The sequence below is a fragment of the Ambystoma mexicanum genome, chromosome 2q (assembly GCF_040938575.1).
Source record: "Ambystoma mexicanum isolate Mex_15411 chromosome 2q, UKY_AmexF1_1, whole genome shotgun sequence".
Lineage (NCBI taxonomy): Eukaryota > Metazoa > Chordata > Amphibia > Caudata > Ambystomatidae > Ambystoma > Ambystoma mexicanum.
In genome coordinates this window covers 1,167,301,654-1,167,326,561 of record NC_090924.1, presented here as the reverse complement: position 1 = coordinate 1,167,326,561, position 24,908 = coordinate 1,167,301,654, and the positions used below count along the sequence as shown (strand labels likewise).

Below are 24,908 nucleotides of genomic sequence, written 5' to 3'. Positions count from 1 at the left end.
TGTTGGCAGGATGATGGCAGCACAGAGTGCAGCCAGCATTTTCCTGCCAGCTTATTCACCAGAAACGACATAAGCATGTAACCTTGTGATTTAGGACGATTGACCTGTTTTTGAAAAACTGGCTGTTGTGTTGATTATATTTGTTTAGAAATACATGTATGTTGCAGCTATAAAATCTATACAGCCAAGGTGGTACATATCCGACAGTGTTTAATGTTATGATGAACATAACCTATGAACTTAACTTACTAAGTTAAGTGCCTGATAAGTTGTATATTTTGGCACCATTGGATAAGGTTAAGGAAAATCCCAGGTTCATATTAGCTCGCACATGGAGCCCACATAGACATAAAGGGCACTGGGGACGCACAGGGGTGCATTTACCGAATCCTGACGGGCAAGATAGCGGTCTTCCACCTACGAGGAGGCTCAGAGTGGGAGCTTTACCATGAAGTAAAGACCCTGTCCCGAACCTCCAAATTGACTGGGAGATCGCCACTGCTCCCCGGTCGCATACCCCCCACCCCCGCCTGGTGCTAATATTATTTATTGAGCACAGACCTAGTTTCAGGAAGCAACAGAGCCCCTAACAAGTCATAGGTCGAAGAACACTGTGAGTGAAGCAAAGACTCAAGGAAGCAGGGAACTAATAACCGGGGAAGAGTGAGCAATTTGGCCGCAAGGGATCTACAAGCAACCAAAGAAGAAAACAGGGAGAAGCAGATCACACAGTCTAAGGTTAGGTTGGGAGTGGAGGATGTGTGAAGATAGGTGTTAGGGAGAGACCATTCCTTGAAGAAGAGAGGCTTGAGCTCCTTCCTGAAATGTGGGCATGTCGGATAGAATCCGGTGTTGATGTGGAGGTGGTTCCAGAGTCTGGGGTTGTAGATAGATAAGGGATGTATTTCCTTCTTGAACCGGCAGAGTGAAAGTCTACATACATGTCCTTAATTGTAGTGGATCATAGACCTCTGGAGATGCTGATCTTCTCAGTGAGTTGGCTTGGGGACTTCAGGGTGACAGACTTGTAGATGATGTAGCAGCATTTGAAGATGATAGTGCTTGCAGCATGAGCCAGTGAAGCTCGATGAAGGTTGGGGTCAGTCCTTTGATGAGCCATGCTGCAACATGGAGGATAGAACTCAGAGGTGCTAGGGTACCAGAAGGCCTTCAACTAGGGCATTTCCTCCATTTGGCTGACTTTTGCAACCACTCCTTCGCCTCTGGAGTCTTCCCTTCCCCCCTCAAGCACTCCCCTGTGCACCCTCTTCTCAAGAAACCCTCTTCCGACCCCTCCTGCCCGGCTAACTATCGCCCTATCTCCATCACTCCCTTCCTGGGCAAGCTCCTGGAGAAACTGGCCATCTCCCAGCTTAACCTCCATGCTGAATCTGTTGGTAGTCTTCATGACCATCAATCTGGTTTCAGAGCTGCCAGAAGCACGGAAACTGCTCTCCTGAACATCCGTGAAGACCTGCTCTTGAACCTCGATTCCAACACTCCGTGTGTTCTCATTCTGCTCGATCTCTCCTCTGCCTTTGACACTGTCAACCATGCCATCCTGCTCAACCGTCTCCGTGAAAACCTGGGTATCACTGGTCAGGCTCTGGCGTGGCTGACCTCTTTCCTTTCAAATCGACCCTCCCAGGTCCAACTGGGGTCCTTCCTCTCTGACATCTTTTTCTCCACCTGTAATGTCCCCCAGGGATATAATCTCTCTCCCTGGCTGTTCAACCAGTATCTGGCACTCCTTGCCCACCGCATCGCCGCTCTCTGCCCTAATTTCCAGTGCTATGCGGACGATACCCAGCTCATTTTCAGGCTACCCTCAGCCTCCCCCTCTCCTTCCCTCATCTCTGACTGTCTGTCTGCTATCCAGGAATGGTGTGCCGCCAATGACCTCTGCCTTAATGCCAGTAAGACTGAGATTCTACTCATCGGTACACCCACTCCCTCCTTCCCTGCAGCTCTCTGGCCTGCCTCCCTTGGCCCCCTCCCTGCTCCTACCTGCAATGCAAAAAACCTTGGGGTCATCTTCGACTCCACACTCTCCTTCTCTCCTCATATTTCTGACGTCGCTAAGAAGTCACACTACCAGCTGCACCTCCTCAGAGGTATTCTTCCCTTCCTCTCCTTCCCCCAGAAGCTCACTGTCTCCCGAGCCCTGGTTCTCTCGAAGCTGGATTACTGTAACAGCCTCTATCTTAATCTGCCTGCCTCCACTCTCCGCCCTCTGCAACTCATCCAGAACAGAACTGCGAGACTTGTCCTTGGCCTCAAGCCCAGGGACCGTATCTCTCCAGGACTGAAATCTCTACACTGGCTCCCAGTGGCTGCGAGGATAAAGTTCAAAACCCTCTGCATTGTCCACAAGGCCTTATGGGGCCTTGGTCCCAAATACCTTCAACTCTCTCTTCCCAAATATCTTCCTTCCCGAGCCCTTCGCTCATCCGCCTCCAACTCCCTCAGGGTCAGCCGCTTCTCGAAGCAACGAGCTGGGGGTAGATCTCTCTCCGCGGCAGGGGCCTCCCTCTGGAACAGCCTTCCTGCCTCCCTGAAAATTGAGGAGAACCATCTCCGGTTCCGGAAGCACCTCAAAACCTTCCTCTTTGCTTCTGCTTTCTCTCTCCCTCTCCCCTGCTGAACAGCTAATATTCTTCACTGAAACTGCACTGATTCTGCAACTGGACCACTCTTAACGGCCTCGGTCCTGGGCCCAGCCACTCTCCACTTGCACTGATGCCCTGGAACCCCTCTGCACTGCGGGACTGTCTCTGTATCCCTACAGCCCCCCCCCCTTTTCCAGCACTTGTTCTGCACTTACCTTGCACTTGCCACCAGCTGGCCCCATTTATTTATTACTTTACGCCACTTACCTTGTACTGCACCTCCCCGCCTCCCCTCCCCTTGCACTTTTCCCCCTCAACCACCCCTGCACTTGCACGATCTGAATGACACCTGGCCTAGTAGGATCGTTGTCTGTCTCCCCTTGTTCCTCCCCTCCCTGCCTCGTCGCGCCTTGAAACACCTGTGTATAGGCACGTTACAAATGCCATATCATATCATATTTAGGTGGGAAAGGATCAATTCTTGGACAGTAGATCTGAAGTTGTTTTCTAGGATGAAGGGCTTGACTTTCTGCTGGAGAGAAAGTTGGTACCAAGCCCCTCTGTCTTTCTAGCTATGTGGCTGTCGATGCCGTACCCAAAGGACTTGGCACAGGTGGCCATCTGGGGTGTGAAGCCCTCACATTTCACAGCAGAGAGGCAGGTCTGGATGTCAGAGTGTTCAGTGTTGTTGGTCAGCAGTAGGAATGTGGTCTTGGAGGGGCTGAGCTGCAGGTAAGCACTGAACATCCTGGACTGCTTTAATGCCAGGTAGGTCTTAAAACTGTGGATGTCTTCAATAGACAATGGCCCTCATTACGACCCTGGCGGATTTTTTCCGCCATCGACGGACTTTTCCGCCATGGCGTAAAGTCCGTTTACGCCATGGCGGATGGCGGACTTACCGCCCCATTCCGAGGTTGGCGGGGCGGTAAGTCCCCATTGACCCATTTACCCTTCCCCATTCCCATTTCGGCCCCATAGGGCTCAATGGGAGTGGGGAAGGCGTTAATTACGCCACCGTACATTACGGTGGCGTAATTAACACAAAGGTCCCATAGCGCCATGGATTTTTACGCCCGCAAAAAGCGGGCGTAAAAGTGACCATGGCGCTTTGGGAACTCGTAGTTGGCGGTAAGGGGTCGGCGCAGCTAACGCTGGCGTATACCCCTTACCGCCAGGGTCCTAATGAGGGCCGATATCTTGAGCTGGAGCTGCATGTCATCTGCATACTGCGTATTGCTGGATGTTCTGCTGAGCCAGTAGGGTTCAGAGTGGTTCCATGTAAAAGTTGATGATCACAGGGCAGAGAAGGGATCCTAGCAGTACACCACAGGTGATGGGTAGAGTTGATGATCTGGATGAATATATTTCAATATATTTGAATGAATTTGTTGCAGTTAGCAATTTACGATTTGGCTCAGCTGAGGACGATCTCACTGATCTCCATGTGGCGATGTAGAATGTCGGAGAGTGTCTATTGCTCTACAGTGCCGAATGCTGTTGGCAGGCCACAGAAAACCAGGAGGCAAGCATGGTCATAATTGAGGATGTTAAGGGCATCACTCATCTTGTTGGTAGCCATATCAATCTATGAAAGGAAAAACCTTTGATCTCAATGTGTAATATGTGCTATGGTTTGAATATATTTTCAATAATGTCTATTATGATTTTTGTATGAATGAGTTTGTATGGGATGTGTTCTTATAACTTCAATGTCACCAGGTTGTGCCTTTTAAATAAATACTGAAAAATACACTTCACCAGGTTGGGCATTGTAACTAAATGATGAAAAATACACTTTTCAAACTTTCAATATCTTATGTATGAAAAACTGAAGGTGCATGGCTTCAAGGCTATGGGCCTCATTACGAGTTTGGCGGCAGCCATCTGCCACCAAACCGGGCTCCTTTACCGGGTTCCTGCAATGGGGACTTACCGGGTCATTCCGACATAGGAGGACCCGGTAAGTCCTCCTTGCAGGAACCATTCCCCATTCCCATTTGAGCCCCGATAGGGCTCAATGGGAATGGGGATGGAGGTAACAACGGGCACATTATGAGTGTCCCGTTGTTATCTCCCTCTTCCCCTCGCGGAACCCGGAAAAGACGCCTGGTTTTACCAGGCGTCTGATCCAGGTCCCGCGAAGGGAAGCTCGTAATCGGCTCTCCCATAATGAAGGGGGCCGGTCCCAGTACCGGCCCCCTTCATTCCGGGAGCGCCAGCCTTATAATGAGGCCCTATGAATCTAAATGGCTGGCAATTGCTATGAGCAACCATCCAGACCATTATTTTTCAACCTGCTATGCCATTACCGAAGTAGAAAGACCATATACAAATCAGGCTTGGAACCAGCCGAAAAGGGGGAATCCATCCCAATCTGCTGATTCACGTCTCCTCTGCACGAGATGGCAAGTTCTCTCAGACATGCTTATCCTCATTAGGCATCATCTGTGAGGTGTAGCTTGGGTCTCTAGCACAAAAGGCTTTGGACCCACATCTGGGCTTATCCGCCCCACTCGTGAAGTTTGATGGCTGTAAGCTTTTGAATTAATCTTAACCACTGGCAATGTCTCTGGGCAATCCTCCATATCATTGTCTTTGAATCTGCTCTGCCATTACTGTAGGGGAAAGAACCTATGCAAATTAGGCGTTGTAGCACCGTGACAGGACATCTGTCACGCACGCAGGATCAAAGACTCGGACCGACACAAGACACAGGACACAGAGGGAAACTCCAACATGTCCGTCTTTATTCACTTTCAGACAGGAAACTAAACTCTCTTCCCAATGTCCCCACCCTACCCCAACGTCACTCCCCTTCATGGATGGCTGAAACGGCAGCCCTCCCACATAACAATGTGGTGGGGTTGTCTGGACTGTGCCTGCACTACATGACAGGCTTGCTCCCAGTACCAAACTGATTTGCATATGGCTGGTCAACTTCTGCAATGGCGCGGACAAGCTAAATATGGTCCTGTGGAAGTTTTCCCAAACCTTGCCGGTGGTAAATGATTTGTTCAAAATCTTCCTCCCATCACATTTTTTAAATAAATTATACAAGCTTCAACGAGTTCCTGTTTAATTATATCATTTTTGCTCTCAGAGTTCCCCTCCTTCTGAAAAAACGTGACTGTCTTCACTTCCGGTGGATTATGAGTATGGCTTCCTGTTTTCTGTTTTTACTGATGTTTACACATAAACAGAAGCACACATTAAGCTGTTTTCTATCTGTATTTATTTGAAACAATTGCAAAAACGTCTAGTTGGACATGCTCTCATTCATGCCTTGGGGGTTCATGCCTTTGCAGATGAATAGGAAGAGCATTATAAAAAGAGATGATGATATGCCATTTAAAGCTGTTTGCATTTCTGCTGAGATGCGTCCAAGCACAGGAGCAGTCGCAGGGGTAGCTATTTGTTTTCAAGGTAGGAATGATGGTGTATTTGACGTGCAAGAACGCACATCTTCCTGTCTGAGTGTGTATTTTTTGTGTGCATGTTTTTTTTTTAACAAATACATTTTCTTAATATTAAGGAATGCGGAGAAATATTAGACGCAACTTTTTTAAAAACAATCTGACAAGTGCAGATAAAATGACAATAATGTTCAGCTCAAACACACAGGCATAGACAAGATCATTCGGCAAGATGTAAAAAGATGGCAAGGCTCCTGTTTCTGCTTAGAGGTCCTCATTACAAGTTTGGTGGACTCGGCGGCAAACCCGCTGAAATACCACCAAATGGAATTACGGTTACCGGCACTTGGTGCGGCAGTATTAGCGCTGGATTGCAAGTGTTGGTGGCTGTCCTAGTCCCCATTTAATTGGAGTCCATTGGACTCTGTGTGGGATTTTGGCGGAATTACAGTGTCAGTAATTCTGCCTAAATTTGGCAGAAACGTGGCAGGTTTACGTCTACTTCTGAAGGTGAATCCTCCAACTTTCCACCAAACTCATATTTGGGGGGTGCAATAATGCAGCGGGAAACAGTATTAACGCCACATTTTTACCACACCGCGCAACTCATAATGAGGTCCTCAAAAACTACCAACAGTGAACTCTTCATAGTCCAGCCTTCAATTTTGGAACGTCACTCAACCATGATGTCATACAAGGAAAAATAGTAATGCATATCATTGATATGAAACAGATTGCAACAATGACCAGAAATGAAATATGGATAAAAACAAATGGAAATAGTGCAAAAATAATAAAAAAATAAAAAAGCTCATCATGCCGTCAAACACTGTGGGGCTCATGTTCGAGTAAAAAGATGGTTGGGATCTGTTATGCTTCCATTTTACGTAGACAGGTCTACACCATCTTATTTTAGTCAATTTCACGGCAGAATGCAAAGAGGGAGGGTGGTAGAACTCAACCACACTCACCAACAAGTTAACCAAGGCCTCAGGGCTGCAAATAGGTAGTTGAACCCGTACTGTAGTAGACGAGTACTCCCTACCAATGTACCCCTCTGATGTTTGAAAAGAACAAACAGAGGGATCTATTAATCGGAAGATGGGAGGGATGCACCGCAGGACACCACCGGCTGCAGGTTAAGGAAAGGACACAATTAAATGACCAGTCTAGAATGGCTGTATATGTGCAATGCAGAGACACAAACAATGAGGGCTGACCTGTATGTAAAAAAAAGGTAAGCAGAGTCAGCAACAAGTGAGCAAAAACCAGGGACCAAGGAAAAGGCGAGCAATCCACAGGATAGTTCAGTGTCGGCTTTACACAGGCGGCGAGGTACAGAACGTTAGGCAAGAAGACCAGGAAGCAAACTGAGTTAAAGAGCCGTGGAATCAAAACAAGACCAAAGCAGCGGGCAAGGCAAGGTCCAGGAAACAGGCAATGGGTCAAGAAACAGGAAACGTAGACGAAAAGCAATGGGTTTCAGGGCAAGCTGCTGAGAGAATCAGAAGCACCGGGGCAACGCATGGGAGGGGCTTATGAGGAAACTGTTGCATGACTAAATGGGCCGCGACTCCTTGGTCGGAGCGTGTGACGCCAACGAGCACAGAAGGACGTACTGTGTCCGCAGGGCATAGTGTTTTGGCAGATGCGGGATCGTAGATCACAGGGCTTTGGATGTTTCTTATAGTGGCATACTGTTTGGCCATGGGGAGGCCTAACTGTGGATAAGGAAGGCAAACTGGAAACGCTTGTGTGACGTGTACTGGGCGTGACCCTGAGCGGTTTCCTGCCAGCATCCTCCCGCAAACAGCCACCCACCCCTTGTGAGGAACGGAAACGAGACAGTAGAACAGGAGCATGTATGTTTTCATCAGGTTCCCACGTCGGATCCTCTGGTCCATACCCTTTCCAATTGATGAGATAGAGGCGAACCCCCTACAGACCTTGTTGTCAAGGATTGCGTTCACCTCATATTCATCAGAACCCTGTGCAGAAACAGGAAGAGGGTGGGACGGAAGCCTAGTGGTAGGGCAGAAAGGCTTTACCAGGGACACAAGAAAAACCAAGTGTATTTTCCATGTTGCAGGCAATGCAAGCCGCAATGCTAACGTGCTAATGGTTTCCGTAATCACATGAGGACCAACAAACCATGGCAGTAGAGCCCTGCGACCGGGGATATGGACAACCGCACTTTCATGCCGGCCTGATAGCCTGCGGAAGGAGCTCGGTGCCTGTCAGCAAAGGCCTTGGTACGCTCTTGGGCCTCCACCCGGTGTTTTCTGATGCCACAGTGCAGATCGGACAAGTCACTAAGGCAAGCAAGAGCGGCTGGTCTGTTTGAGGGAATCACTGGATCCAATGGGAGAGTCTGAGGGTGTTGGCTGTAGAAGGCAAAGAAGGGGGAGGAACTAGTGGAGGTGTGAAGAGAGTTGTTGTATGCAAACTCTGCCAATCCTCAAAACAGAAAGCCAGGTTTCTGGTGCTGGGGAGTTAGGCAGCGTAGATACTGTTCCAGGATGGCATTAAGTTGCTCTGTTTGGCCATCCGTCTGCAGATGGTAGGCACTGGAATACCTCTCATCAATGCCCATGGATGAGGTGAGAGCCCTCCAAAAACATGACGTGAATTGTGATCCCCGATCTGATATAATGATATCAGGGAGCCCAAAGAACCTGAAAACGTTCTTTAGAAACAGAGCAGCGAGCACTGGGCAGTCAGCATACCCTGACAGGGGACAAACAGGGCAATCTTCCTAAAATAATCGACAACTACCCATATAGTGTCTTAACCCCTGATTAACGAAAGTTCAACAAGAAATCCACAGAAAGCATGGTCCTGGGTCGTTTAGGAACAGGAAGAGGCTGCAAGAGATCCACGGTTTGGCAGCTGTGCTCTTACTCTGCACAAATCATGCAGGAAGCAATGTATTCCGCAATGTCCTTCTACATCGACGCCCACCAACACCAACGTCGAAGCAGGTCAATGGTTATCCTTCTACCAGGATGAGCCACTAACAAGGAATCATGGCACCATTGTAGGGTGATACAGCGTGAGCCGGTGTCTGGGGTGTATACACTGATTTGAAAGTAGGGCAAAGAATGGACTATGTTCATGTTGTACTCCATGATTTCCGGAGCTTTCCTCAAGACCCAGTCTTGAATCGAAGTTTTCAGGGAAGGCTGCAGAGTACATCCGCAAACCACTTGTTGTTGGAGAAGGAGAGAAACCATACAAGGCACGTTGCAAGGGGGTGCCATGAATGCGAGAGAGTGCATCCGCCTTTGAGTACAGGGGACTGAGGCGATCCGTGATGACGAAGTTGAACATGGAAAAGATCTCATGCCATCGTGCATGACGGGCCATGGTGCATTTGACAGACTGCAAAGTCAGCAGGTTACGATGATCAGTGTACACCTGTACAGGGAGGGCCGTCCCCAATAAGTGATGCCACCATACCAGGAAAGAGTTGCATACAGCAAGTAGCTCACGTTCAGTTATGGTGTAGTTCTGCTCGTACTGCATTCGTTTTCAAGAATGGTAGGACATGGGGTGCATAATACTAGAGTCGGCGCATTGTTGTGACAAAACAGCACCCAAGGCCACATGAGAGGCATCGGCCTCCACAAAATAAGGCAAGATAGGATCCAGGTGTTGTAGTACTGGTGCTGTCGTAAAGGCGGCCTTGAGTGTCTCAAAGGCTTGCTGAGCCTCTGCATTCCAATTGTATCCTCTCTTGCAACTGGTGAGTGCAGTCAGGGGGGCAATAATTGCAGAGAATGACCGAATGAATCATCTGTAAAGGTTGGCAAAGCCAAGAAACAATTGTAGCAGCTTCAGATTAGTGGGAACAGGAAAGTCCAGTACCAACTTCACTTTGGCTTGGCTCATATTGACTCCCACGTTGCTGATATCATAACCAAGAAACTCCACCTCAGTGGCATGGAATATTCACTTCTCGGCTTTCGCATACAAAAGGTTCTCCCTCAAATGCTGCAAGACAGAAGAGACATGCTTCACATGTAAGTCTTAGGATGGGGAATATATCAAGATGTCATCTAGGTAAACTATGACCTATTGATTGAGCATATCCAGAAATACATCATTCATAAAGTATTGAAATGTTGCTGGGGCATTACAAAGCTCAAATGGCATAACACAGTATTCAAACAGACTGTATCAGGTTTTGAATGCGGTCTTCCATTCGTCCCCCTTGCGTATCCTGACCAGATTGTAGGCTCCACGCAGATCTAGTTTTGTGAACACTACAGAGGCGCCAAGCTGGTCTAGAAGTACTGATATTAACGGTATCGGATACTGGTTATGTATCGTAACCGAGTTAAGGGCCCGGTAGTCTATGCAGGGCCGTAGATCACCCTCTTTCTTTGGCACAAAGAACAGCAGGGATACCGCCGGGGATTGTGATGGGTGGATGAAACCCCTCTCCAAGGCTTTGTCAATGTATTCCTTCAGGACATTGTCCTCCTTCTGGGTAAGGCAGTACACCCGTCTGGAAGGTATCTTGGCCCCAGGCAATGGGTCATTTGTAAGGCCTGTGAGGGGGTAAACAACCAGCTCCACACTTATCAAAGATATCCTTGAACCCCTCATATTCCTTAGGCAGTGGCGTAGCTGCAACCGCCCGATAACAGAGGCAATCGCCAAAAGCGGCCAAGAGGGGCTGCGTGGTCTAGTGTCTGAGCCCAGAAACTGTAACTCAGAATGAGTCAAGAGCAATCCCAGTTCCCTGTACTGCCAGTCATTAACCAGGTTATGTAGTATGAGCCAAGGCAAACCAAGAATTATCCTAAACTGGGGTGCGACAATCAAGTCGAATGTTATAGACTCTGAATGGCTGCATTCAGTGGTCATTACTAGATAGATAGTATGCTCCATCACTAAACCAGAGAGCAAAGTGGTCCCATCACCTGCGTTGACAAGTTCAGGACAAGCTGTCGAGACAATTGGTATGCCCATCTCCCGGGCATAATGGACATCAATGTAGCTTGCGATAGCTCCGGAATCAAGGACAGACGCTGACGTCCAGGGTTTGCCAAAGGGATACATGAAGGTAACAGAGACTTTTAAAGTGGCCAATACATAGGAGTCCAGAAACAGACTGCTCAACAACTGAACTCCTTCTATTGTTGAGCTTTGGCATTTCCCTGTTTCATTGTGGGTTTTTTGGGACATGACCGTAAGAAGTGTTCATAAGAACCACAATAAAAACACAGGTTGTTTTTCTTTCGGTGTTCCCGCACATCGGAAGACAAAGGACCCTTCACTGCCCCAATCTGCATGGGCTCCCTATTCCCAGTGGCCTGGGCCTGTAGGTGTGAGGTAACCAGTGCGAGGCTCCTTTTTTCTCCTTTCCTCTTGGCCTTTCTGGCATCAATTTGGAGAACAAGGTCTAGTAATTCTGCGAAGGCCGTAGGGACCACAGGTATGGTGGCCAAGGTATCCTTCAATGGGTCTGACAGCTTTTTATAAAACAGTTCTGCCTTCTTATTCTCCGGCCACCCGGCTTCAGCCACTAGTTGATTGATCCTCACCAGGTATGACAACAGGGAAGTCTCCCCCTGCTGTAAATCTAGTACTTCCAGATCAGTTGCCTGTGTCTTGTAGCGGGTGTCGAAGACACGACTCAAAGCAGTGATCAAGGCATTGCAATCGTAAAGCATGTGGCTACCCTCTTCCAGCAGAGGGGTAGCCCATGCGGCAGCTGTACATCCCAGATATGATAACACAAAGGCAGCCTTAGTTGTGGCATCAGGGAAGGATGTAGGACGGCACAAAAAGTGAAGTCTGCATTGGTTTATGAAGGTCCAAAAATATTTTGGATCCTCAGTAAACCTCTCTGAGGGAGCCAACGGAAATTGGGTAGGCATGTATACAGGAACATTGTCCTGTCTTGGTAAAGAGGAGCCAGAGCTAGATGCAGTTACATTTACAGAGGCCTCTGCGTCTGAGGACTGGATACCGACCTGTAGTTCATCAATACGGCACTGTGTGGAGTCATGTGCAGCCGCCAAATCAGAACATAGTTCAGTAAACCAACTGAACTATAGTAGCCAGGTGTCATTGGTGTTCATTTTGTAAGGCTTCGATTATGTCAGAACTCGCCCACACTCTCCATACATCCACCTGAAAAAATCTTTCGAGCATAAATTAAACAGCTGGGATTGGTGCACAAATTACGATAATTTAGCTAGATTATAAGAATATGATGCAATATCACATGTAGTGCATAGATTCCGGAAGACTCAACCTTACTTACTGTTACGTCCAGCACCTGAAGTCAGGCAATTTATGTTAAGGCTGCGAGTAAACCAACTACCGGTATTTGCTGTTACGGAGCCTCGGATGGGGGTGGCCCGGGAACATAGGATTTGTCGAATCTGCAATTGTCCGGGACTTCAAGAAACCTCCAGACATGTCTTAACCCAATGTGCTAAATTAGGGCCTGTATACATGTGTTTGAATGGCAAAGTGGTCCACAGAAATGAGGTGATCATTGGGCACTCGTTTTGGGACTATTGTCTGAATTCAAAAGCATTGCAATACAACTGGCCCTATATAGGGTATGGACCCATGTAGAGACTCTTCTATCAGACTAAGTATGTAAAGCCTTGTTTTGTTATGTTTGACCATGGCATTGAGGATTGATTTCCCTCTTTTCCTTGCATAAATTGCATTGATAAGGACACTGTGATATGGTGGTCATTATTGTTACTGCTAAATATCAATTAGGTGTACTGGTCCGTGACCATTAAGATGCCTTATGATGTACCACCAGACTTTACACTGCATGTTCTAACTTATTACTTTTTATCTTGTCTATTTTGTATTAATTTTACTAGGATAATGTATTATGTTAAGTTTAAAATGTTTATATGTTTAATGTTTTGTGTAAAGTCTACATTTTGGACTATATCACAATAAACTTATTATTAGAAAAGCCACACTCTCAGAGACCAGTAGGCTGTGATTTGTCACACGATAGAATCCTTGTGACTTAACGTACAGCAGCTGCAGTTAGCAGTGATTTTGAGGTATGTGCACTGCCTTGTACTTCTGGTTACTATACCAAAGGGCACATGCAGCGGCTGCACAGTTAGAGGTGAGGATAGGGTATTGTGAATGGTCAGGAATGAAACTTGGACACAGGTGATTCATGATTTGGGCCATAATCTTTTATTAAACGATAATGGGTGTGGAAAATGCCTCTTTCTCAGTGCTCTAAGAGATAATGGGCCTCATTACGAGTTGGGCGCAAAGGAATACCGTGCACTGGTAAGGACACCGGTGCCGGTAATCCCTTTGCGCCTTATTCCGAGTTCCCTTAGCGGGTCCCTTCCTTTACGCCTGGTTTGACCAGGCGTTAAGCATGGGACCCATCAAGGGCCTTTAGAGCTAATAACGGTACCGCAATTTGCGGTACCGTTATTAGCGCCTTCCCATTGAGCCCTATCGGGGCTCAAATGGGAATGGGGAATGGCTTTTTCAATAAGGACTTACTGGTCCCGCAAAGGTCGGAATAGACCGATAAGTCCCCATTGAACGAGGGCGGACTCGGTACTGGTATTTGAGGTAGTCATGGCGCCAATAGCGCCATTATTACCTCCAAACTCGGAATGAAGCCCATTTTTCCTACCTAAAACAAAACATATGGGTCGGTCCTTTGGCAAGATGTCCAAAGCAACCTGATCTGTGTCCAAAGTACTATTCTGAAAATCAAATTTCAAATATAAACTATAAGGTGAAAAGTTAAACGTCTTTGGCCTTGGAAGGTATATAAATGTTCAAAAATAGGAAAATGCTTAACGCCAACACAAAGTTCCAGGAGGATAAAGTTCACAGTTCCAGAGGGTGGTCCTCTTCCCCTGGATTTCTTTTCACTCAGCTTTATACTGGTTCTTTAAGGTCCTTTAGATCAAATAGAATGAATATACAAAGTAGCTTGACTGACAGTCTTATTCTTAATAAACTACTTGCTGAACTCTCCAGCCAGGTTTCTTCTTACTCCTTGATATCTCTCAATTACACTCTTTGGTTACTTCCTGATGCATCTTTCTCAGGACTTTCTCATGCAGTGTATTTTATAAATTGTCCAATTTGGTTTTACCCAGTATGCTCTCCTGCCGGGATTCTCTCATATGCACATACTTCTTTTCATCATATACAAACACTTATGACTTGCAATGCTGGTATACTCTCCTGCCAGGGCTGTTCTCATATGCATATTTCTGCACTTTGGGTCTGCCAGGTATACTCTCCTGCCAAGGAGTTTCTTAAATGCAAAAACATGTTCTCCTGTACAAAACATGTATGACTTGAAATGCCTGGTGTACTCTCCTGCCAGGGCTTTTCTTATTTGTAAATACTTCTTCTCATACACAAAACACTTGTGACACGAAATGCCTGGTATACTTTCCTGCTAGGGCTTTTCTTATGGGCGTATTACGCACACTTGCAAACTTGACAAGTTCTTATATTTATTCTGCTCTGTTTCTTTAAGAAATATGGCACTTTTCATTCCTTCTCATTTACTTCTGTTTGCTTTTGGTCCTGTTGTCGAAATTTCCCAGTGTCCCCTCTTCCCTCAGGTGGACTCACCAGTATGCTGTAGCAGGAATGGCTTCACCCGGGGTGAACCTGTAGTGACTCCTTGGCATCCTGCTTCCTTCCTTAGGGCTTGCTGCCACTGCTTCGTTGTTCCTGTCCTTCCCGCAGCTCTTGCTTGCATATTCCATACTTCTCTGGACTGCAACAACGCGGAGGCTGCTCTTCAGTACAGTGGCACACCAGGAGGCTGAACTCATTTATTTGGCATTCCCACGGTGTACTGATTTCTGCAGTCTGCCTCCTTCGGTTTCTCCAGTTGGCTCCACAGACTTCGCATTCGCCCAGCAGTCCCTCGGTCAGCACTGAAAGAACTCAACCTCTCCAGCCAGCTCCTTTCTATTAGCTGGCTTTGTGTTTAAGTGTTCCACTGGTCAATATACGCTCTCAGCAACTAGAGTGCGGGTCACGTTCTGGGCCTTCACTGATCTTCATAACTCGGTTCAGCTTCCTTTGGGCAGTACTTCTATCCTTAGAAGAAGAGAGGTTAGTTTGTGATAAGTTGTAGGCAGAGTTTGGGAAGGTGTTCTGAGTAGTTTTACATGGCCAGTTTGATGACTTATATGCAGAGTTTGAAGAGGTATTTTCAGTAGCTTTGAATAGGGAATGAGGAGAGCTATAACAATACGCCATAAAGGCATGGGGAATGGAAGGGGTATATCAAAGGAAAAGGGGGATACCATGTCTCATTCGATGATGTCATGACATTCCCCTGTGGGTTTTCTCCCCCATGTGGTCATCCCTCATAGAGCCACCCCCAGGGTCAGGATCAGGTAGCAGCTGCCATCCTCTGGCCACATGGGGGAAGCCACCAATGGGAAATGTGTTGAATCCTGCAGAATTCTCACAGAATCCCTGCCTAAAGTCTCCTCAAAGGTACCGAGGTGAAGGCAGATAGTTTGTGATCCTAACGCTAGGTGTGGTATTTGCCGGATGGATGACCTGAGAGGAGAAAGACCCCAAGGGAACAGTAGGGTTCCGCTAGGAGAGACGCAGTACTCATCATCCCTTTAGGAATGGATATCCAAGATGCCAGAGTATCTAATATCTTAGTGTAAGAATCAGACTCCCTTTCCTAAAGGTACCCAACCTATTGGTAAGTAAGGCCATTATGGTCAGTGTAAGATTCAGAACATCAATCCCCTTCCTTCTGAGAAGTGTGATCTTTCCTCTGGCTTAAACTGTGAAAACAAGACACAAATATAACTATATTCAAGTCCCTTATCTAGAGATATGTTGTTAAAAGTGAGTTAACTAAAACTGAAATGTCTAAAGAAATGATGAATGAAGATGTTGGGGACTTCAAGTCCTATAATCCCATAGGTACTAGGCTGAGGAAGGGGAGCTTGGAGACACAGTATGGCAATGCGCAGTCTAGTGTCCCTAACAATCTGCACCTGAGCGGGAATTGGGATTATTCAAATCCCCCTGAGGTGAAGATACAAGGGAGTAGCAGGAGTAGTAGAAGAAGCAGTAGGAGATTTCCATGCTCATGAATGCAGCAGAGGCAGAACGAAGACACCGGGACCACCACTGTGACTTTGGCGGTTAAGGCGCAAGGCACTTAAAGGCAACCAGAGCTGCCAGATGCTCCAAGTCTGGCGAGGAAAGTAGAAGTGGCAGCAGTGGGACACATGGACACGCAGAGAGAGACCAGTGAGTTGGCCTTGCATACCAGTGAGTGGTGCTCTGCTGTGAACTGCTAGCTGCAAACATACATTTTGAATATCGAACTAATGATAAAAAGCAATTTTGGGTAACATACGTCTAAGAGAAAGTGAAACAAGACAGACTATAATTATCTCAATCTAAGTAAAGGAAGAGTGATATTTAATGAAGGCTGTAACTGTCGTGGCTCAAGGAAAGAGTGGGTAGGGTTAAACCCACAGAGTGACCACCATTGTCAAAGCAAAGAGTATGCATTATTAGAACAAAACTGTAACCAGTATTGCCACAGTAAAGAGAATGCAGTATTAGAACAAAATTGTAACCAGAATTGCCAAAGCCAAGCACACCCTATAAGTAAATCAGATAACAACCTGCATTTCCTAAACCAACGAAAGGTAATTAGAAGGAGAAGGGGAAACTGCTTTCTTGTAGATAGAAACTTGAATCAACAGTTACTTGATGTGATAGTAGAAACCCACAGTGGGCAGGAAGGTTGCCCTCCTTGGGGAGAATGTCAAGGGGAGAGGAACATAACCTAGATTGCATGTTGCCAGTCAATTGCTGGAACAAACAGCATCAATGGCTGTTGCATCCTTCTGGAAGAAGTTGTGAATGTTACTATTGTTTAAAGTCAGAGAGTTTACTGATGTTTGGATGTAACCTACTGTCATGATGCCTACCCCCGGGGACCCAGACCAAGTACAGCAACCCCGGAAGCAGGCATCAAGTTTTCCCAAGCAAGCCCAACAACCCCTGCTAGGGGCTATTTGGGTGCAGTCCTGGCGTCTATGGCGCCAGGCTCATATGGAGAGTCAGTCCTGGCGCCATAGGTGCCAGGCTCATAGATTAAAACTTACCTGATGCAGACCATGCTGCAAACTTACCTGATGCAGACCATGCTGCAAGAGCTGCAAGCCAAAAGAGGCTTGGAAGGGACTACTTTACCTAGGGACTATTTTTTACTCGGGTGGGGCTGGGGAGGAATACTTACCTGGGACTACTTTGGGGGCTATTTAAACCACGCGCGAAGAGCAGCACACGCTTCGCGTTATTCTGCATCCAGCAGTGTAACGCTCACCGTGCCTGCAAGTCTGCATCCAGTCTTCTGCCACGGCCGCCTTGAGTCTGGAGCTCCTAGAAAAAGGGAGAAAGAAGGAGAAAAGGTTAGAACAAGAGCAATACCTTTGATCCTTACCTGAATTCCTGATCCATCGTTCCTTCGAGCTGGAAGAAATAAGTTATTTTATGCGCGTCGCCTCGCCTGCTGCAGCGCCACGCTGAACTCACCGGCCTTCGCAGCATCTTCACATTCCACCGCATCCTCCTGCATGTTCCCGCCGCACTCCGGCACCATAGGGGAAGACAAGAACAAGGTGAGCCAAGGGAATACACAGAGGTAATATTAGTTACCCCCCATAGACTTACCTGATTTTACCACCAGGGGTAATATTCCTCTTCACAGGTCGGCGCAGCTTCCACTGCATCTTCGCTGAACCCCAGCCCCTAAGGGGAAACAAAAGGACAGCAAGGTGAAACAAAGGAACAAACAAGGGGAAACCTCCTCACCACAATACACTTACCTGATTTTACCGCCGGAGGCATTATTCCCCGAGACTTCATACTTTCTCTCAGCGCCTAAATAAGGGAGAAAGCGACAGGTTACATAATGACATTATTTTATCGAACTGTGTTGGATAATACAAATCCTTACCTGAATATTACCGGTTGCCACAAGGAACTCTTCGCTAGGGTCAAGCTGCAACCTGCAAGAATCGGACAAGAGTGAAAGTCAGACATTAGAACTCTTACGAACTACATACTTACGGCGTCTTGCCGGGAATCTCGGCAATTCCTTCGAGCCAGTGAAGCAACTGGTTATCTACGCGCCCCTGCGCTCTATGCAGGATGGAGAGCTCATCTTTCCAAATCATCAGGTGAGACTATAAGAGGGGACATCAAAGGTGATCAGTGGGGAGAACAGCGGGAGTGGGGGGGGTTAACGCTCAACTCCACGGGTGGTTAATTCCCTTTCTCCATTTGCAGAAGAATATTCCTACGGCCAAGCAAACGAAGCTAGGTGGGCCAGTCCAGTCCGTCATCTCGGCACTACGCGGCACATTGGTGGAGACCGCAGCTGTCCAGTTCAGATCGACGCCCCTGCGGGAGCCAGGTGAGTGTAACAACTACATCGTAGGGTACTTGTAGTAGTGTTAGAAGATTCATCCTGGCAGGAGAGTACACCAGGAGAGTGATTGCTAGTTGTAGTCCTCTCACGTTAGTGAACCAGGAAAGAAACATTTACTCTGGTGTAAGGTTGTGGTGGAAAGAATGTGGCAACGCCACTCATGTGTTTGATGAACTGTACTAAAAACCATCCTGACGAAAACATTGTTGTATATGCTGAAGGAGTGTGTAGTTGGTGTCTTTCTCGAGAGAAGAGAAAACGTATTGAATTATTCATTGGAGGAATGACGAACTTTATTTGCTTCTAAGACAATCACAAGGCCAAGTGAAACCACCCAGTAGTAAAGGAACTTTGTGTTGGAAACAGAACTTGGCTATTGGGAGAAATCTTTCCATGTTATCTTTTGAAGTAGAATCTGACTATTGGAATTAACTTTATTCATTGGAACTTTGATTTGGAAATTCTGCTTCAATCCTGGGAAAGGGGGACCTGACCCTGTGTATAGGAATATTTCCTTCTAATTTTTTTTTCTTTTTACTTAAACAGTCATATGAATACCTGAATTCATTTGGTTGTATGTATAAGTATGAGGGACAGATATCCTTGTGTATTAGAGTGTTTTCTTTTAGCCTTAGTTTCATAGGAAGGGGAACCCAGGATAAGCTAGGGAAAGCAAGGTATTTATCACACCCTTTTAATTTAATCAATCAATCAAAATAGCTTTATTTCAAGGTCAAATCATAAAAACAAATTCAAATGTGATCATAAGAACAAGAAATTCATAATACAAGTTAAAACATCAATCTCAATCACAAATACAAAAATTCTGATAAAATCAACAAAATATATCACCAAGGCAAAGTGGACAAAGGCTAAAAGAAAAAGGCTAATTTGTTAATCATAAAATGTAACATTCAGTTTATCCAATAACAACAAAACACATTTCAAAACCATGTGAGACATTTGAGCACAATTACTACATAGAACATGTGATCAACATTAGCTTGTATATTCCATTGTTGAGGTGCATTATTTGACCCCTTAGATGCCATCTTCTAAAAATGTAACGGGAGGTGGCAAACACCACATGGGAGGGAAGTTGTAAATTTGTAAAAACTCACTGCCTTCTTGGTTAATCGCAAACCCTCTGTCCTGAATATTGGGCACAGATATAAGCACCTTAACTTGCGGGTCTGGGGCATAACCAAAGAAAATGTTTAACTGATTCGGTCAACACCCCGCAAACCCGGCAGTTCTCATTGTCACGCAATTTCCAAGGCATCAGGATGGAGGCTAATGGTAAGACCCACATTCTGAAACGCAGGTACAGACTCCTCTCACGCAGTATGCACTGCTGATCCAAATAGCTTTCAAACCCATTAATTTAATAAAATTGCCTGTTTTGAAAACCCTTTATCAAGTTATCTGCATCGCATTTCTGACCGCAGGAGTGATGTCACCATCGGATTCATCACAGTATTCATACTGCTGTATGCTGTGCTTCTGACTGCTATATTGTAAGGCACATACAGCAGATTCACAGTTAGGGGACATTGTGGGTTATTTGTACAATCCTGTGCTTCTGGGTGTTATACCTGAGGGACCATACAACAGCTGCACAAGTAGGATAGAGTGTGGGGTATTTGTACTGCCTTGTACGACTGGATTCTACATCAAAGGTCACGTAAGATTTGCAGTTAGGGGTGGATTTGGGGGTTTTGCTCGGCTTTTGGCTGTGCATCTGGTTACTATATCATAGGACACACACAACAAGGTCACAGTTAGGGGTGAGTGTGAGGTGTTTATACTTCCTTGTGCTTCTGGGGACAATACTACAGGGAACATACAGTAGCTACAGAGTTAGGGGTGATTGTGTTTTATTGCATTGCCTTGTGCTGTGCTTCTAAGTGATATATTAGAGCGCACATACAGCAGCTGCATAGTTAGGGGTGATTTTGGTTTTTTTTGTACCACCCTATGCCTCTGTATGCTATACCTTATAGTGGAGACAGCAGCTGCACAGTTAGGAGTAAGTGTGGGGTATTTGTACTACCTTGTGTTTATGGATGCTATACAATAGCTTCATAATAATGGTGACTGGAATTTGATTTATTCTGTTGTTCTGGGCGCTATAAAATAGGCCATATACAGAAGCTCCTGGTAATTATGGGATCTTTGTATTGTTCTGTGCTTCTTAGTGGAATACCATATGGCCGATACAGCAACTGTACAGTTAGAGATGATCGTGCTGTATGTATACTGTTTTATGCTTCTGAGTGCTATACCAAAAGGAACATAAAGCAGCTGCATGGCTAGTGGTGATTGTGGGACATTTGCACTGCCTGGGTCTGCGCTTCTGGGTGCTATAGCATAGGCCACATAAAGCAGCTTCACAGTTAGGGGTGATTGTCAGATATTTGTACAATCCAGTTCTTATGGGTGCTATACCATAGGGCACATGCAGAAGCATCATAGTTACCTGTGATGTGGGGTATTTGAATTGTACAGTGCTTCTAGGTGCCTTACCGTAGAGCACACACAGCCTCTGCCCAGTAAGGGGTGGATATGGGCTATTTGTACTGCATTCTGCTTCTGGGTATGATACTATGGGGCACATACATCAGCTGCACAGTTAGGGGTGAGTATGGGTTATGTGTACTGTCTTGTGCTTCTAGGTGTTATACTTTAGGGCACATAGCCCCAGCACTGTTAGACTATCATATTTGGGACCGGTGTAGTATATAAAAAAGAAACTCTTAACATAATATGACAAACTAAACACTATTGACAATGTCTGTTCCCTTACACACGCTCCCTTTCAGTTCAGTGCTTGAGCCAGGCTAAGAGCCTTCAGAAACCGCATTAGGAACTGCCATGACAGTATGTTCTTCCATACTCTATTTCGGTCAATGCCTTCTGTGATGAATCTGAGGATGTTCTCACTCCTTTCCCTGGGATAGCCTCTCCTCATGTGGCTAGGGGACGGCAGTCGCTATCGGTTCCTGACCCTGGGGGTGGATGTGCGAGGGAGGATCACATGAGGGGAGGCGACCCTCAGAGGGATGGACAGGCATCATCAGATGAGACATGGGCCCTCATTAGCAGTGAGCCGGTCCGGAAAAAAGTGCCGGTAACAACGGTTATCAGCACCATTTCCGGACTGGCTCACTCCGTGACTGCAGGTAGGGGCTGTGAACTACCGGCAGGCCTGACCTGCTGTTAGTTTAGGCCCCTACCGGCAGAAAAATCACTGAAACACTGCCTCCCTTTGTAACGGTGCCAGTGCTTCAGTGTTCCCATTTTCATGGGAATGGGAACTTACAGTTCCTCTGCCACATGTAATATCTCAGTATTACCGGGATATCGGGTGGCGGGAAGGGTAAGCCGAGGATGCTGGTAGGCCGCCAGTACATCCAGCGGGCCTACTGGCAACCTCAAAATGAGGGCCATGATATCCTCCCTTTCCTTTTAGGGATATCCCCTCCATTCCCCATGCTTTGTTGCCATATTTTGGCAACCCCCTTCAACATCCTGCAAAAGCTGCTGACGGAACTTATGAACATTTTCCATCTAGTAAAACAAAATGTACTGAGACAAGGAAGAGGACTGCCGTGAGAAAGAGCGTGAACCATAATTCACGGTCTAGCGTTGTGAAGAATGTTATTAGTCCAAGACCTTTGCCAGCGGGAGATTAAATCAACTGCTGCGAGAAAATGTTGAGACCTTACTTTTCCAAGCATCGGCTTGGAGACCGACGTGAGGCGCAGGTTGCAGTGCAGAGCAGACAGTGTCCAGGTCTGGGATCATACCCCAAAGTCAGGTGAGTGAAGGCGGCGAGAGAGGTAGCCGACCCAAGCACTCCTGGCTGGTTGGGTAAACTAGGAAGCAGATGGGACCGAGAACCGTGGCCGCAGAGCACTGCCATTGAGAGGAGAGGTGCCGAGGTGAGCTCCAGTCTAGCCGTGTAGTGAAGCAGTGCTGGATGAACTTGGTATCACCAGACAAAGAAGAAGGAAGTCATAGCGGGAACTGGAAGCCAGGACGAGCTTTGTTCCGGTGCAAGGAGTGAGAAAGCTCCATGCCACCGACATGGGAAAGCCACCCGAGTCCAGTGAATACCGAGGCGGTTACCCAAATGTGTACAATTGGAGTGAGTGAACTCATATGTTGTTGGTGAACCCAGACGGGAGAAGAGGATGCCAACACAGAGGCAAAGAGACCACAAAAGAGTGAATTGGTTGCCGAGAGTGGGGAAGAGGGTAATCCTCAGAGGAATCAGTATCATCTTCATCATCACAGTACTTTTCCAAAAAGTAACTTGGGGAAGAACCTTGCCCCCTTGTACTGAAGGAGAAAGAGAGATTGCAACATAATGTCCTGGCAGGAGAGTATAACAGGCAAATTGTGGATCTGGTGTTTGCACCCATAAGGAATTGTACAAGAAGGCAAAGAGACCCTGAAAACAGTGAATTGGTTGACAAAAGTGATCAAGAGAGTAATCCTCATTGGAATCAGTGTCATCTTCATCGTCACAGTACTTTGCCAAAAAGTAACTTGAGGAAGACCCATGCCCCCTTGTATTGAATGAGAAAGAGAGATTGCAACATACAGTCCTGGCAGGAGAGGTATACCAGGTGAATGGCTGATCTGGGATTCAAACCCATAAAGAACAAGAGAACATGACAGTAGAGTACACCAGGTGTTTTCGGAGTATGCAAGTCTGGGACCTTCACCCAAGTTGTGTTGTCTTGGAAAGATAATCATGAGAAAGACTTATACCCTTAAGATTGGAAATGTATTGAATGTGGGAAAAGGCCTGGGGAAGGGAGTCATTTCCCATGGAGTGAATTGCAATACAAGAGGAGGGAGTTATCCTCTTAGGCGATAAAGAACTTGGTTCTTTGTTGAGCTTTTGTTTTGGGGGAGAGAATCCTGGGGAAGGGAGCCATCCCCTTTGGAACTGTGAACACTAGCCATTTGGAAATGTTGCTGGAGTTACATACATTTTGTTGAACTTGAACATTTGTGCACTTTCTAAGCCAAAGACAATACCCTTCACACCTTAGTGTTAGTTTTAGCATGCAATGTTTAGGATAGGATTTTGCACACAGGATAATTTGGCTTTGGACATCTTGACACTTGACAAATCCTTAGTTTTGGTTGAGGCAGGGAAATACCTCCTAGATTAGGGACAGTGAGGCATTTTATTATTTAATAAAAGTTTATATTAACCACAATGAGTCATCTGTGTCCGCGTCTCATCCCTGGATCCTCACACTTCCTAATCTTCCCCTTAGCAGGTTGAACTGGATGGCCTCATGGTAATTTGACAGTTTGCCATCCTCACTTTAGCACCTTGAAGAACAGGACATCATAGAGCCTTGCTATAAAAATTATAGCATCTGCTGCAGGCTTGGTCCAAATGTAACCAATGCGGATGTGCGTGTACAATGGTGCTGGGGGAGGGAGCGTATTTAATCCTTTGACTACTTGCACCCTCCACCAAATACACAGGAGACTATTTGCACCCCCTTGTTCTCGCTGGGAATCCCTAAAGTTAAATGGTATTTTGAAATATTTTAAAAAGTATGAACTAAAATACCCTTTGCCTTGCTGTCAGACAATGTTTAGTCAGTGTTTAGTCAGTGTTAGTGCAAATTAATGTGTTTCCCACCGGATTTCAAAAGGGTTTTTCAGGTTTTTGGTCTGCCACCCACTTAGTTGCAAATTCATTTGTGTTGTGGCAGGGTTTGCATCAAACCAAATGGATGGCAGACTGATTCCCTTTTCCAGCAGCCGCATGAATTAAGCCTTTCGGTTTTAAAGGTTTCCATATCTATAAGCTCCCCAGATTACTTTTTCTAATGGATTCCCCCCTCCCATGGATTCCTCATCTTTGATATCTCTCCCTCACCGCAGCTGCTCTTTGGAAATGTATATTCTACTAGAGGGTGCAGCATGGGTCCATGCCAGCTCCACCCAAAGCCTCTACGTGTACCACACTGGACATGATGTCAGGGCTAGTCTATATAAGGGTGCCATGCCCTGTGACCTTAGTTACTTTTTTCCATGTACTCTGCTCACTTTAGGAACACCACTCTTCTCGAACCTTGTTCTTCTTGTTCTTATTCGATGATATGCCAAATCCACCAAAGTTGTAAAGATTCAAACACATCTGCTGTCTCGGTGAAAGCCACGACACGCAGAACTTTGCCTTGTGTCAATTGATTCATCTAAAGACACTTCGAGAACGAGAGGTAAAGCTGTTGACCATTCTCCACAAGGAGAGAGGTATCAAATGAACCAGTTCAAGGTTGCTGGGCATGAACCATGGCCTCTTTCCGAAAGGGCAAGAAAAAGAAGAAATGCAAAAGATTCAAATCTCCAGGCGGTTCTTCAATGTAACAT

General features: G+C 46.4%; 1 protein-coding gene across 4 annotated transcripts in view; it reads left to right on the top strand.

Annotated features, from left to right (window-relative positions):
• DYNC1I1 (dynein cytoplasmic 1 intermediate chain 1) overlaps nt 1-24,908 on the top strand; it is a 2,709,604-nt gene that overhangs the window by 99,296 nt on the left and 2,585,400 nt on the right. The window lies entirely within an intron of this gene.